At 42.0% G+C, this 14,799-nt stretch overlaps 1 protein-coding gene across 1 annotated transcript in view; it reads right to left on the minus strand.

The window, feature by feature from the left end:
* LOC136878735 (uncharacterized) overlaps positions 1-14,799 on the minus strand; it is a 177,385-nt gene that overhangs the window by 90,199 nt on the left and 72,387 nt on the right. The window lies entirely within an intron of this gene.

Consider the following 14,799-nt stretch of genomic DNA (forward strand, 5'->3'; position numbering starts at 1 on the left):
TTCAGATGTCATTCGAAAGCGAAGAGTTAAATTTTTTGGACATATTTCAAGAATGCCTGATAACAGACTTGCCAAGAAAATCTTTAACCACTTCAATAAGCCCAATAGGAAAGGCAGCTCTTATGAAAAATGGTTTGTTAACACGAAGAAGGATTTGCAAGAAATGAACATCACACATCAAGACATCCACAATAGAACCACCTTCAGAAACAAGCTACACACATTTAAGGGTTTCCTAGAGCCAGAAACAGCGACCAAGAAGAAACAACAATGGACGGCTGAAAGAAAAGAAGCAGCAAGCAGGAGGATGAAGGAGTACTGGCGCCAAAGAAAGTTTAAATCATGAGGAGTTATTTACGTGGTCCACAGCTGGCCAAAATCGATAGAATAAATAATAATAAAAGAAACATTGAGAGAGCATTAAAATGCAGTTTGCAGAGCTGTCCGAACCTTACTTTACTAAGTTATTAATTCAACAATTTTGGCTCCTTTTCCCCAAACTCATTTTCAGAAACACTGTATACTTAGTAATACTGTAAGCGGACGAAGTTGTCGACATGAATAGACACAAAACGTTTAGTGAAGAACAATGAAAGGTCCAGATCAACCTGTGTAGAGCAGGTACTCTGTTTCGTATTCGACCGGAATTTCTGATAGTAGTAGTCAGAAACTGAGGAGGGTGAAGTGCACGTGTCAAGTATGGAACCAAACATAGAAAGAACAGAATTACAGGACGACGAAACTCCAGATGGACATACTGTATGTACATGGGGAAATGGTCCTTAGAATTGTATCATTAGTTGCAGTGTAGGCCTATAACTAATTCCACCAGGGTGACTTAATAGTACCTTCTGTGGATGGGGTTGGTAGAATACATTCACGGTATCCCTTGTCTGTCGTAAGAGACGTCTAAAAGGGGTCCCAGAGGCTTTCAACTTGGGAAAGTGGGTCAGTGACTACGGCTACCCTAGCCGAGTCCTAGCATTCCTTCCACTTACTTGTGTTACGCTCCTCACTTTCATCGTCCGTATATGACCTCCCTTGGTTAACTCTTGTTCTTTACCGACTCGGACGGTATTAGAGCATTCGAGGCCTCGGGAGTCTTTCATTGTCATGCCCTTCGTGGCCTTTGTCTTCCCTTTGGCGGTACCTTCATTCCTGGAAGGATCAGACCTCACCCACCACCCCTCAACTAGCGGCCCTTGGTCCTCAAGTTGAGAGCCCAACTGATCGGGCAGATAGAGTGGATGTATTATATACAACGCCAAGACGAATGCCATGATGCCACCGACCTCCCTACAGCCGAACACGCGTGTAGAGGGAGGCAATTATTGGGAAGCGGATTTGTAACCAGTAATAGATTGTGTTTAACCGAGTAGAAAGTTTCAAGACCGCACAACACTCCTGCTTAAAGAGTTGCATAATCATTAGGGGCACGGCCCTTTAAAACCCCTAATATTTATGCAATTTTTCGTACTGACTTTCGTGTACGCCAGAGGAAGCCTTCGACTCATTAAAATCTAACCTTTTACTGCATAGAAATCCGCACAGTTTTTTTTTAACTATCTGAATGCACTTAGTCAGGAAATGTGAACACTTTCCAAGTCATTTGCCCTTCCACCTTCACAATAATTCATCCTGAGTACGCTAATCGTCACTAGATGAGATGTAATAAGTCGTGACAACTTTCCCGTTCTTAAGAAGGATATTAGTCACTTCCGGCAGGTCAGTTCATTGCTCCGTATAATGAATGTCAGTGCTCCACTCTCTGGCGCATTGCAGTTCCTGTCTGTTGCAGGAGACTCGATCTGGGGCCTCAAGGGAACCGCTCCTTCCTTGGTCTTTTTCCCACATTCTCCGAGTCGATTTAGCCGAGTTTTCTTTGCTAGTGGTTTTACGTCGCACCGACACAGACAGGTCTTATGGCGACAATGGGATAGGAAAGGCCTAGGAGTTGGAAGGAAGCTGCCGTGGCCTTAATTAAGGTACAGCCCCAGCATTTGCCTGGTGTGAAAATGGGAAACCACGGAAAACCATCTTCAGGGCTGCCGACAGTGGGATTCGAACCCACTATCTCCCGGGTGCAAGCTCAAAGCCGCGCGCCTCTGACCGCACGGCCAACTCGCCCGGTAGCCGAGTTTTTGGCCTTCTTCACTCTAACCGTATACGGAGGGATGCACTCATCATTGCATATTCCTCTAGTGGTTGGCAGTGTGATGTTTTGTGCGTATAGGCTACGAAGAGGAGCGTATTAACACAAATACCCAGTCTCCGAGCCAGGGAATTAACCACACGTAGTTAAAATCCTCGACATGGTCGGGAACTGAACCGAGATACCTCTGAACCGAAAGTCTTATAATTTAGACACGAAGATGGTCCTGAAGGGAAGACGAGGAGGAGGTTGTTCTTCCTTGTCTGTCTCCTTGACTGAATGATCAAAGCAGTGTAGTGACCTTCGGTTCAGAGGGCCCTGGTTTAGATTCCTGGTCGGGTTCGGGATTTTAATCTTAAATGGTTAAATTCCCTTCGGTCGGGGACTGGGGTTTTGTGCTGTCCCCAACACTGGTGCAACTCACACACTACACAACACGCAGTTTCCCACATAGGGCAGATGCTGCCTATCCTCGTCGGAGGGTCTGCCGTGCAAGAGCAACACCAGTCTACCAATATCCACAAGAAATTATTATTATTATTATTATTATTATTATTATTATTATTATTATTATTATTATTATTATTATTATTATTATTATTATTATTATTCGTTTCGGCCGTCTATGGACCACGTTTTACAATCTTTGCAGTATTTTTAGCCTTCTCTACCTTCACTCTCTGCAACTTTCTTCTTCTGCTCTTGCGTGTAGGACTTCCCCTTCCTCACTAGCGTTTTCCGAGTCTTCTGGAAACCGCGGAACTTTTTGACGAGTTGTCTAAATTGATTTTTGTCCATGATATAATCTTCCGGAACCACCATTTTAGCCAAGTCCAATCTCATTTCTCGAAACTATTCCAGCTCTGTCTTCGTCTTCCTGAAGAATTCAAAGTTTCTCTTCGTCAGTCTGTCACTGTCCGCCCTCAACAAGTGTCCATAGAACTGTCACCTTCACTTCCGCATTATTATTATTATTATTATTATTATTATTATTATTATTATTATTATTATTATTATTATTATTATTTGTTTGTAATTTTCTTTGTGTCGCACCGACACAGATAGGTATTATGGCGACATTGGGATAGGAAAGGGGTAGAAGTGGGATGGAAGCGGCCATGGCCTCAAATAAGATACAGCATTTTCCTGGTGTGAACATGGGACTGTCGACAGTAAGGTTCGAGCCCACTATCACCCGGATGCGAGCTGATAGTTACGAGACCCAAACCGCGCAGTCACTCGCTGTCCAGATTATTAAAGTTTTCCCAAGCTTCAGTATCCATTTGCCACTGGCATATTTAAGGATCAATAAGCATCTCCTGTCACGGCAATGTATGTATTAAGGGTAGCGTGTGTTTGGTGCGAGAATAATGTTTGTATGTTTCTCTAGGGGTCGGGTGTGAGGTGAGATGAATCTGCCGTGGCGGGGTTTATGATCGGATGCCCCTCCTGACGTCAACCTCATCAGAGGAGTTAATGAGATGACGTGATATATGACGGCAAGAAGGGAGAGGGAGAAATTTGGTGCCGGCACTAAGGGGTCTGCTCAAGGCTTAACGTCTCCATCCGACGGACGAATCGCTATCAACAGCGTCATATACCCTCACTCCATGTGACCATTGCGCAGAGGTTTGGAATTGAATTCGGGATTTTGGCACGAAATCTAGTGATTAGAAATGATATGCCGCCACCTCCCCTACCCTGTCGCCCAACATTCTGAAGGTGAAAATGTTTCGACCAACGGGACTCGAACCCGCTAACCACGGTGTCAGACCGTTTAGACTTTAACGACTTAACGACCATGGCAACCAGGCGGGCTCGATGCAAGAATAATAATAATACGTCCCACTAACTACTTTTGACGCGTTTTGGGAAACGCGTGGGTGCCGGAAGTTTGTCCCAGAAGTATTTTAAGTGCAAGTCAGTCTACAGACACGAGGCTGACATACTTGACTACTACTACTACTACTACTACTACTACTACTACTACTACTACTACTACTACTACTACTACTACTACTACTACTACTACTACTACTACTACTACTACTACTACTACTACTACTACTACTACTACTACTACTACTACTACTACTACTACTACTACTACTACTACTACTACTACTACTACTACTACTACTACTACTACTACTACTACTACTACTACTACTACTACTACTACTACTACTACTACTACTACTACTACTACTACTACTACTACTACTACTACTACTACTACTACTACTACTACTACTACTACTACTACTACTACTACTACTACTACTACTACTACTACTACTACTACTACTACTACTACTACTACTACTACTACTACTACTACTACTACTACTACTACTACTACTACTACTACTACTACTACTACTACTACTACTACTACTACTACTACTACTACTACTACTACTACTACTACTACTACTACTACTACTACTACTACTACTACTACTACTACTACTACTACTACTACTACTACTACTACTACTACTACTACTACTACTACTACTACTACTACTACTACTACTACTACTACTACTACTACTACTACTACTACTACTACTACTACTACTACTACTACTACTACTACTACGACAGCCTTGGAAAAGAAAGTAGACTTAGTGCTTGTTAGCGAGCCAAACAGAAGGCGAGTAGCCGAAGGTGGTTGGTTCACGGACAAAAGATGTGATGTAGCTGCATATTTTTTAAATGATAAGTTGGAGGTGCTAAGCATAAGGGCAGAAGAAGGATATTTGTGTATTCAACTTCAGCAATATCAGATTTATTGTTGCTATATCTCTCCTAACATCCCTTTTGATATTTTCAAAGCTGAAGTAGATGCAATAGTTCAGGACTGCATGGCGTCAGGTATTGAATCTATCATTCTCGGAGACCTAAATGTCAAGTCGCCTCTGTGGGGGGCACCAACTTCAGATCGTAGGGGAGAATATTGGGCAGAATGGATAGCGACCCTAGACTTGGTGGTTCATAACACTGGAATCTTACCAACTTTTTCCAGAGGGAACTCAGAGTCTTTCATAGACGTCACCTGCTCAACGCAGGGTATAGCATCATTCATTGTTGACTGGGAAGTTATGGAAGATGAATCTCTCAGCGACCATCGTTTTATTTACTTTCAAGTTAAGGGATCGAAGAAGCTTAATGATATCACGAAAACGGTGTGGAACTATAATTGGGAAACCTTTAAAATTGCAATCGAGTGGATGTCACAAACTGTAGATACAGTGCAACATACTCTAAAAGATGTAACTACTGCTCTTAAAGATGCTTGTAGGACCAGCCGATTGAGGGGATCAACAAAATATAAAACACGAGTCCCTTACTGGTGGAACAATGAAATAGACATGCAAAGGAAAGACTGCAATCGCAAGAGACGAATTCTTACAAGATCTAGGAAAAAAATCAGCCAGGTCAACTTAATACCATTAGAAGCTGACTATAAGGCATCAAAGAGGCAACTAATGAAGCTAATAAAGGATTCTAAGAGAAATCTCTGGCAAAAGCTATGCGAAGATCTAGACAGTGATATCTGGGGAGCGGGATATAAGATAGTGACCGGTCGAATAATCAACAGGGTACCAGTTCAGCTCCCAGCTGATAGAAGGAAAGCCATAGCAATGGAGTTGTTCCCTTGTACTAATGACAGACTTGAAACGGAATCAGATTTTTGTGTTGCAGAACCGTTCACTGTGGTTGAGTTACAAGAGGTAGCACGCAATATGAAGACTGGTAAGGCACCAGGTGTAGATGGAATCCCACCAGAAGCCATCAAGTATGCAGTTGAGGTGGCACCTGGTTGGATCTTATCAGTCTTCAATGATTTATTAAAAAAGCGTGAATTCCCCGATGAGTGGAAAGTAGCCAAGCTAGTGCTGTTATTGAAGGCAGGGAAACTATCATTAGATCCATCAGCATACAGGCCACTGTGCTTATTAAACACCTTGAGCAAACTTTACGAAGGATTGATTAAAACTAGACTGGAGAAAGAACTTGAACAACAGGGAGGACTTTCTTCGAACCAGTTTGGATTTAGAAAGGGTAGAACCACAACCCAAGCTATTGAGAGAGTGATTCAAATACAGGCAGAAAGCAGTGAGAAATGGGCTGCCTTGATAACGCTAGATGTCAAAAATGCTTTTAACACTGCTTCTTGGAGCATTATTTTGAGAGAACTTCGTAGGATGAACATTTCTCAGTATCTACAACAAATAATCGTTAAGTACTTCAAAGGACGAATAATACGATTTCATGATTTAGAAGATCTTGAAATGAGTGCTGGCGTTCCACAGGGATCTGTCCTAGGACCCACCTTGTGGAACATTCTATATGATGGTGTCTTACGCCTGCAGCTGACAAAAGGGACAACATCTATTGGTTATGCAGATGACCTTGCAATAGTGGTAATAGCAGAGAATGTAGAAGAACTGACCTTCCGAGTAAATGAATCACTGAGACGAGTTAACCTTTGAATGGTAAATAATAAGTTGAGATTGGCTCCACATAAGACTGAGGCTGTAATTTTGAAAGGTTCCAGGAATTGGAAAAATGTCCGTTTCTTATTAAATGATACAGTGATTATCCCAGGAAAGTCTGTACGATACCTTGGGGTTCTTATTGACAGGAATTATTGCACATTTGGTGCACATGTGAAGGCAGTAACCCAAAAGGCAGAGAAGAAGGCATCGGCATTAGCCAGACTTATGCCTAACATCGGGGGACCAAGAACAGTTAAGAGACAGATTATGTGCTCTGCAGTATATTCCATTTTACTTTATGCTGCACCTATCTGGCACAATGCACTCAGGAGGAAGATTCACCGAAGAGCTATGGAAAGAGTACAGAGGAAAATGCTGCTCAGAGTTACCTGTGCATATCGAACTGTTTCGACAGCAGCTTTACAAGTTGTAGCTGCCAGTATTCCCATTGACCTCCTCGTTGCAGAGAGAAAACTTTGGCATGAAAGGGGTGCAACTATATCTGCTGAGGAAAAGAAAGCCTCGAGGAACCAACTCTTACTAGAGTGGCAAGACCGATGGGATGGCACAACCGATGTCGGCCAATGGACAAAAAAGCTAATACCCAACATAGGAGACTGGCTTAAATGTAGACATCGGCAGGTAGATTACTATCTGTCGCAGATCCTGACAGGACATGGAAGATTCGGCGTATACGCCATGAAGATGGGAAAGACGCAGGGAGATGGTTGTTGGTACTGTTCTGAAAGGGATACAGTAGAACACACCTTTTTCTACTGTGTTCGATGGGAAGAAGAACGAAGAAAAGCCTGCCAACAACTTGGCCGACAACTCACGCCAGGGAATCTGGTTCAGATTATGTTAGAGAGCCCGTTTGCCTGGAACACAGTAAAGGCAATGGCGACAAGCATTATGGGGATGAAGGAGAAAGAAGAGAAAGGAAGAACTTAATAACATACATCACTCCATTCTGATGTCATGCCGACAAGCAGTTCCAGAATGGTTTGAGTGAAGAGGGCAGGGGTTTTTAGTTGGTGGAAATCCAACTCCCACACAGAGTGGTGTCTTTAAAAGATTTTCCCCTGCCATAACAAAAAAAAAACTACTACTACTACTACTACTACTACTACTACTACTACTACTACTACTACTACTACTACTACTCTGGGCTGTAACGTCAACTCTCAGGCCAGGAGATTTCTTACGGTGAAGGAGATGTATCGCATAAGGTGAGAAGGTTGGCGGCCGTGGTCTATACTAGGAACTGTCCCGGCATACCCCTTAGAGCAGAAGAATGGAAAACCACGGAAAACCATTCTCAGGACAGCCGACGGTGGGGACCAGCGCCTCTCCGTCTACCGAATGCAGAGGAGTAGAGGCGTGGCCACGTATGGGCCTAGACACACTCTGCATCCAGCGAACCTGTATTTGAGCACCTTCAAATAGCACCGAACTGAGCCAGGATCGAACCTGGCAAGTTGGGCACTCAACCGTCTGAGGCACTCGTATACCCTGTGCAGGTAGTGACGCCATTTAGGCTGTCGGAACGTGAATTTCTACGTTCAGGTTTACTCAGAGTAAACTGTATCTCTGTTGGCCGATCTATGACTGAAATCTGTCACCAGAGTTCATTTACATCGTACCGGTACGATATGGAACTTTCTCGCCCTTCAAAGCTCCGACAAGCTGTGTCGGGTTTGAACCTGCGTTCTCTTCGGATCTAAGACCTGTACTTTACCGCTGATCCACCTAGAGTTGGCTGCACACGCTAAGTGTGGGGCACCCTGTAGTATCAAGGCTAACGTTTCATTATAAAAATAATGATATGCAAATTCGGCCACTCAGTGTTCCTAAAGAGACTAAATATAACCACAGTGCCGGACAATAGCGGGGCAGCATTGTCTGCGGGTCAAACATCAGCTGTTCATCATATCGTACGATGTCAACGGCTTGATTCTTTGACCCGCTTGATTCATCACAATCCTGATTTATCCGCGTGCATTAACATGGCAAGTGGGAAAGTGCGCGTCTGCTCTTATCTCACAGCTGTGTCTCACAGCGCAAAGATTCGAGGGAAATGAATGCCGTTTACTGTGCTTTATGTTTTAACTAAAATTAACTTATGCATATGTCCAAGTCCCGACCCCATTTTCTGCGGTTTCAGGTATGGAGAGCTTGGCGGCCAACATTTGAAAATTGTTTCGACCAACGGGACTCGAATCAGATAACCACGGTTTCAGACCATATGGCCTTAACGAAACATCTGAATTGAAACATTCCAGGCTTGTGTAAATGTCATACTTTCATATGTGTGTACACCTGTTATGCGACCCCCTCTCTGATTGTTTCTGATAGTTCCGTCAGCTTCCGCTTCGAATGCACTGTACCGCATAAAGTGGGCCATCTGGTGATGAATGAAGGTACCTCTTCAACTTCTATTATTAACGTCTAAATTCAGTCCTCATTCTTGGAGAGTCTTCCTCGTCAACAGTCGTGATTTTCTTCTGAAGACGCAGAGCAAAGTTCTCTGCGAAACGTAAATAATTTCACCTTATTTCCTTGACACAGCATAAGCCCAAAAGTATGTCTATAAGTACGGACCGTGAAAGCATCAATGGTAACAAGAAATAGTTCCTTTGAACAGACAGCGCTCATCTCTAGGGGACCAAATACGTTGAATAATGTTACTAGTCTTAAGAATGTATTTATCACTCTTCTAAGAAATAACGGCCGCTAAAGATCTTTGAGTTGTGAGACAAACAGATGTTGTAGTACAAATGAATAGCTCCATACATCAGTTCGAACGAAGGAGGCCAATAATCCTTGCTGAATAATACTTCCTCTTGAGAGGCGGTAGAAAGCCTCAGCTGTCACAACCAGCTCAAGTGTTGGTAATAAAATGAGCTCAGTTATTGAAGAGTGCATTATGAAGGAGGAGAGAGAGTTCCATCTCCCTATCAGGAAGAGAAATCATGGAACAGTTCACCACAGCTTTCAACATTTGCAGTCAAACAATGACGAACACTATTTTAAAAGTATGGAAGTTAATTTGATAATTAAAGAGGAAATGTTTGGGCGATGGTTTGAAGCCAGTGTGGTAACCTTAGGGCCAACAGAGCTTAAGGGGCCCCACAGACAAGAAAATGAATGAATAAACATTACACGAACGCCACTCTGCTCGCGAAAGGTGACATCGTGATGTGTTTGCAGAATGGGCTGAAAAAGTTTGTTTTCACAGTGAATTTGTAGAGTAATTGTCCGGTGGTTGCACCTGCCAGCAAATTATTATTCTTGTGTTGAGTTTGAGAGAAGTGTGTCTCGTAACACGAGCGGGACGCATTCTAACAAATATCTTCGCCAAGTTATTATTAAAGAAACGGTGAAAATTGGCACCAAAATATCATATTTTAGACCTAATTATTCCTGTCACTGTTTCTTACGCAAAACGATCATTTTTGAAGCTGAAACTTGTAAAGAACTAGCTACAAAATGTTATGAGACCCAAGACAGACTCAGTGAACTCAGCCTCCTCAGTATCGAATCACCTATCCATGAATACCAGTGAAATCGTGAATGCCTTTACATCCCAGAATGTAGGCTGCATGGTCCAGTTCCTTTCTACTCAAATGTGAGTTCAGTAAAGTTCCTAAAATTGAAAGATAAAAGATAGGAACACATTTATTTACAAAACATCTAACGTTCAAACTAAATTATATTAATAAATTAGTTTTGTACTCTTACAGTAACATTAACAAATACAATTTCACTTCATGTTGCACCGACACATAGGAAAGGTCTAGGAGTGTGAAGGAAGCGGCCGCGGCCTTATTTTACAGAAGGTACAGCTGCAGCATTTACCTGGTGTGAAAATGGAAAACCACGGAAAACCATTCTCAGCTTTATCAACAGTGGGTTTCAAACCCACTATTTCCCGAGTACATGCTCACAGCTGCGATACCCTAACCGCAATGCAACTCTGTCTGTCTTATAGGCAGAGCTCTGCACGGATGTAGATATCCGCGAATATCCGCCAAGTTAGTGTCTTGGCGGATGCAAACTATTTGGCACTGCAGATAGTTTTGCTGATCGACTTTCAACCTGTTAGATCGTGTTTCCTCCAGGCAGCCCCCGTATTAGGTTTGTTACGCCTCTGTTTGAAACATAATTTTTTTTGGTTCGTTTTGGCCTACTCCTCGGGGCTCGTCCTAACTCATAGCTAGGACCTTCTGTTTTGTTTTCTTGACACAGTACGCTTTTTTTTGCTATTTGCTTTACGTCGCACCGACACAGATATGTCTTATGGCAACGATGGGAAAGGGAAAGGCTAGGAGTAGGAGGGAAGCGGCCGTGGCCTTAATTAAGGTACCGTACGCACTTAAGCGACTGCAGCTATCGAGCTCGGTGATTTTGAGGTTTTTATCGCATATGACTTTGTTCGGTCGTATCTTCTTATGGGTACACTATTGTGTGTTTCGCAGGAATGAAGATAAGGTATGTGATACCGTCGTATGTACGAAGAGAACTCAATAGTTCTGTCCGCCGCAGTCCTTATCGTATTGCCTCTTGCCATAGTTCAGTTTTGACGTTCCCAACCGGGCGGTCAACTCGCTCGGTAATCCGCAGCACGTTTAAATGTGCATTGTTTGAGATTTTAACTGTGGCCGGCATGGTAAGAGTAGTGGTGCTGATTGTTGTTTTCAGAGGAAGTACAACTAGGCAACCATCCTCACCTTGGTGAGAAGCCAGTAACTATGGGGCGGGATGTTGTTCTAGCACAAAATTAGAATAATTTTTCGATGAAGGAAAATGGTTCGGTTGAAAACGAATATAAACACATTAAATAGTAATGAGTGAATTCTGTGTTAGCGCACACTAATTGTTCATAATTGTAATAGCATTGCACTTAAATAAATTATATATAACAACTGTGGTTCAGTTACATAGCTGAACGGTCAGCGTTACAGGCCTCCAGCTCACAGCACCTCGGGTTGGATTCCCGCGCGTGCCGGGGATTTTAAATGTTTGTGGTTATATCCTGTAGCTGGAGCGCTGGGTGGCGTTTTAATGCACATGTTCATTTACATACAAGATATCACAGTACATTTCAAACCACCGCAGTAACAGGATAGTAAATACTGTACTTCCCTGCATACAGGGTGGACGTGGGGAAACGGATCCGACTGTACAACTGGGCTCATGATCGGACCTCAGATAAATGTCAGAAGGTCGCGAAGAAGTGGCGAGTCCAGATTTGCTTCCTCAAGTCTGTGTTCGAGATCATACAAGCGGACTACCAGATTAGGACCATTGCATATACAGGCTGGTCAGGAACAACGAGAACGGGGTGTATGAGCCTTAGAGGGTTGGCCACGCTGATAAATAAATTTAAATAAATAACTCGATATCTCCACTGATCTCTATACATGGATCGCTGATGGCAGCTCTCCGCTGCAGGAGAAAGTACGCCAAGTTGAGTGCGCGGTCCGCCATGTTGATATACCCATCCTAGAGCTCTCCTTACGGGGAAGCAATGATCATATAAACCATTTTAAATCGCAGTTAATGGCGCATTGGAATAATTAAAAATAAAGGGACATGTTCACTCAAAGCATACATTGGGAACACCGACACGTCATTCCGAGGTCAGTAAATCTTCGGGATAGCATTAAAAATGAGTGTATAATAACGGCCGACAAATATTAACTTAGGTGCTGAATACATGCAATTAGCGATCGTCAATACAATACGAGTGAAAAACAGTTTCGGGAAACATTAATGTAAATTTTACACATGTATGCCACGAAATTATGCATTCTTAAGGGGAGGTATGACTGGATGTTTAGTATTTTGAGCCAAAAACTCGGTTTTTCTGTTTATTCATACAAATATAGCCCTATTCTTCCTCTTTCAGAAAATGTTTTATTTTAGTAATTCCGGCTTGTTTAAAGCTTGTAGAAGCCATTTCATATGAGCCCGCAGGACATTTAAAAGCCCAGAACCACACCCACTTCTCCTGTAACGGTATAATGATAGTTTACTGTGTGCTTTTCGCTGGATATTCAAGTATTTCGCGGCGTATTTGCCATAGAAGTACACTTCGGCATGCTGACAGTCACTTGTTTACTACGTAATCAATACAATTACGTTACGTTAGGCAATATTGTAATTTGAACTGACGAAGAGAATGTTGCACCTCTTCCAAAATAGTACTCAATTTATATCTGCCACACACGTATACTTTGATAGTTTAAATATATTATGTACTTGTATTATTTACATTTAGGACTTCGTGTCTGTGTTAATCGTAGTAGTACAAGCATGGCTCGCTTGTTTGTTTATATTTTACTAACATGCAGAAGTAACGCGTGGTTTCAATTCAGCGAGTGAAATATCTAAACTAGTGATTTTTCGTTGATGTATTTCATCTTAATTCCTTTGTGAATGTGTGGGGTATTGCAATAAAACAGCACAGAGCACCCGTGGAACTACAATCAGGAGACCCGGCGTCCCTGAACTAAGCATAAACAAAGCACGCACGCTCGTCGTGGTGTACTGCGCCGTGCGCTCGCTGCCATCTTTATTCGGCTTACTGCTACCCAAGCCACCAGCCAAGACCAACTACAATATATCAGACCTTAATGCAGCTATCGATATTAGTTAAAATGGCGCCCCGATCGGTTTGTTCAAACGTAAACATGAGCATGTGCGAAGCATCTGTTTAGTTCTTTCTGTTGGTTTGGTTTTATTAGGAAACGTTAGTGTAGTGATGTTTTTATTGAAATTTGGTTTTAAAACTATTTTGATATATCATATTGCATACCTGGATGTAATTCATATTACAGCAGATGCACTTACATTCAGATCAAGTGTACTTAATTCATCGTGACTATTTCGTAGTTACAAGTAATGTATTAGGGTGCATTAAAACATTCGTTAATGGAGAGGATGTGTTCCCTGTACTTGATGAGCCGTTTTTTCCGGATAAGGCCAAAACTCTGTGTTGTTACCAATCCTAGTACATTTCTCAATTACCATACCTTTTGAGGATTTTAAAAGTGAGGTTATAAAAAGTGATAAAGCTATTCATTTTAGCTGTGAATGAAGATTACATTCTCTTTGTTAAAATTAGAGGACAAGGTATCAACTGATATAGTGTCACAGTACGTAGGATATTTACGTTGTCAACGATTTGGGTGTTAAAGTGCTTTATACGAAAATTCATATGCTACCAGAGAACTTCAAATTGATTCCCCTATCGATTATCTGCAGTGAAACAGATGTAGCAGTTTGGTGGATCATTATCAGAATAATTGTTATGAGAGAATTGAAATTTGCGGCAAGGTTATGTTTCTAACGTATTTATTGAACGAGGTAGGCTATTATATTTATATTTTAAAACGTATGGTATGCATTTCTAAAACAAGTACTGATTTATAGGAAGAAGAATAAGGTCTGGAATAATTTACCAAGGGTGCTCCCTACTATATCAACACCAATTAGATACGTTTCCAACTTCTTTGAAATCACTTAAGAAAGGACTAGGTGGACAATTGATACGTAATCTGCGACTTGGACGACAGCCTTAAATTCGGATCATTGGTGATTGATTAATCAATTGACTGAATTGAACTGCATCAAATATTCCCCCCAAGATTGTTATTTTAGAATGCAATCCTATGTTACCTATTTCCTTTACCATACTCGTTCATAGAAAATATTTATATTTTGAGTTATCCACATATTGCTTATCTAAATATAGGATATTCCTAGATGGTATTGGTCTATTACCCACAGTAAAGTATTCTGTTCGTTATTATTGACAGCTTAGCAATTCAATACGATAATCAAAAGGTTATGTTTACGTATCGCAGGCGTGTTTACATTGAACCGATGCGTCGGCCATTTTGTTTTTGTTATAAGGTCTGATATTATTGTAGTTGGTCTTGCACCAGCCATCCTGTGTAGAGATCCATCGTTGTCATTTTATCAGCTGCTGAGTTTAGCCAATCAGATCACTTCACGGTGTTGCTAAATCTCCTCGTGAGAGCACCAGTCGAGGAATTAAACTTCGCCAAGGGAGGGGCTTGACAGGATCGCCCCATAGCAAGTGTGCTACAGTGACAGTTTGATCTAGGCGCG

Source organism: Anabrus simplex, chromosome 8, assembly GCF_040414725.1.
Source record: "Anabrus simplex isolate iqAnaSimp1 chromosome 8, ASM4041472v1, whole genome shotgun sequence".
NCBI classification, from domain to species: Eukaryota; Metazoa; Arthropoda; class Insecta; order Orthoptera; family Tettigoniidae; genus Anabrus; species Anabrus simplex.